Source organism: Elephantulus edwardii, unplaced genomic scaffold, assembly GCF_000299155.1.
Source record: "Elephantulus edwardii isolate Elephantulus edwardi_28Jun2011 unplaced genomic scaffold, EleEdw1.0 scaffold00100, whole genome shotgun sequence".
Lineage (NCBI taxonomy): Eukaryota > Metazoa > Chordata > Mammalia > Macroscelidea > Macroscelididae > Elephantulus > Elephantulus edwardii.
Window position 1 is genome coordinate 7,128,624 of NW_006399850.1, and position 1,928 is coordinate 7,130,551.

The following is a 1,928-nucleotide window of genomic DNA, read 5'->3' on the forward strand; positions in this document are numbered from 1 at the left end:
AAGTCGGGTTTTCAATGCTTAGAAGCTGTTATAAAGGCCAAGAGCAGCCTCAGTTTTGAAAAGTGAATTTTTTACAATAGTTTCAATGTGAAAACTTATTTTGGAAACACATCGTTGATGCTTATAGTATACTCTAGTATCTGATGTAGTCAGTCTTCTCGATCAAGTATATCTATTATTCTTTGAAATAAAGTCTGATGGATCTCATTTTTCTATTCTCATGTGAACAGACTCATTTTTATGCCTGTGTCTTTGTGGCTTTTAATTTGCATTTTGAATTTGTGTAATTATGCTTTGATTCTTAGTAATTTCTTTTTTATGTGGATTGGTATTGATGATATGCTATAAATGTGTGGAAACCCCCATCTATGGTGATGTATAATGTTGTTACTGATAGGATAATGTCCATACAATATCCATACACATGTAAGGAAGATTTGTGAATACAACTATTCAGATATATATGCACAAGGTTACGTGATCTGCATCTTTGCTGGAGGCTGCAGTGACACTCTAGCAAGAACCATGTTTCCTAACCAGTATGAGGATGATGTCCCTGTTTGGAATTCTCAGGGCAGGAGTCATCAAATTATGCAATGGACACTGCTAGACAAGGTTCAGCCACAGCAAGTTTGAAATTAAAACCCATGCAGTATACTGGTTGCATTGAAGATGGCACAGTCAACACTTGCAGCTCATCAGAAAAAATTCATGTTGACCACCATCTTGATGTTCCAATTGCAGGATTTACTGCTAATACTAGCCTGTTATAGAACTTCATGTGCTAAGAGTGTTTGGATTTAAGTTTTGCCTTTGACAAACCTCTTCCTGTGTCTTTTCCTGTATCTCTTATTGGAAGTAAGACCCAGAGACCTACACAATGGTGTGGTCAGAGATTGTATGGTGTGGGTCTGCTCACTGCTGGTTATGATGATATGAGCCTTCACATTTTCCAACCTTGTCCACCTGCCAACTCTTTCAGCTGTAGAACTATACCCATTGGTGCTTGCTCTCAATTAGTTTGTACATATTAAGAGAGACATGTATCTGAATTTATGGAGTGCAATTTGAATGAACTAGTTGACACGGTCTTCATGCCTTAAGAGAGACACTTTCTGCTGAGCAGGACCCAACTAAAAAGAATGTTTCCATCGACATTGTTGGCAAAGAATTGGAATTTATGATCAATGATGGAGTAACTCCATTCTGTGAAGGTGTTGAAGAAAGACCACAGAGAAAGACCCAGTTTTCTCAAACTTCTGCAGGAAAGGTTGATAAATCACTGAAACATGAAGGGAAAACTAGTCTACAAATGCTGAAAGAAGAATGTCACAACTATCCCCAGGCCTAACCCTGAGGCCTGACTATTTGAAAAACTTGATAATTTACATGCCCTGATAAGGCCCTGGGCCTGATTAAACATTGACAGAACCCCTGCCCCAATTCCTGAGAAAACTAACACCCTCTATGGGTGTCTCTAAAAGCCTCTATAAAACTGTCTTCTCAGCCAGGTGCTCCTCTCTGGTCCTTTCTTCAAGTGGTCACCTGTCTACAAGCAGTCACCTAGCATCCCTCAGGTCTATAAAGGACTGTTTGCTACTTGGGACCAGCATCTTTCTTTCGCTTGCACTTGTGCTCTCAATTCTTTTTTTCTATCTAACATGTAATATCAACTATGTAATAATTTAGGAGCATAAAACTGAATGACAGTAATCTACTCATTGAGAATCAAGAAATGACAGAGTAGCAGAACAATGTTTTAGGAATCAGTACCATGAGATTTTTCCAAGCAACATAATTAAAACAATATAATGGACATCATGATGTGGTTTTGGTTTTGAAAGGGTCTGTCTAATCATTTTCTAGAAAGTATATGCAGAACACAGTGTCTTTGTGGTTTTAAAATAGTTTCATCTACTGGTGTAAAA

At 38.0% G+C, this 1,928-nt stretch overlaps 1 pseudogene; it reads left to right on the plus strand.

Annotated features, from left to right (window-relative positions):
* The first annotated feature begins 519 nt into the window (after nucleotides 1-519).
* On the plus strand, nucleotides 520-1,351 carry LOC102867177 (annotated as a pseudogene).
* The last annotated feature ends 577 nt before the right edge of the window (nucleotides 1,352-1,928 follow it).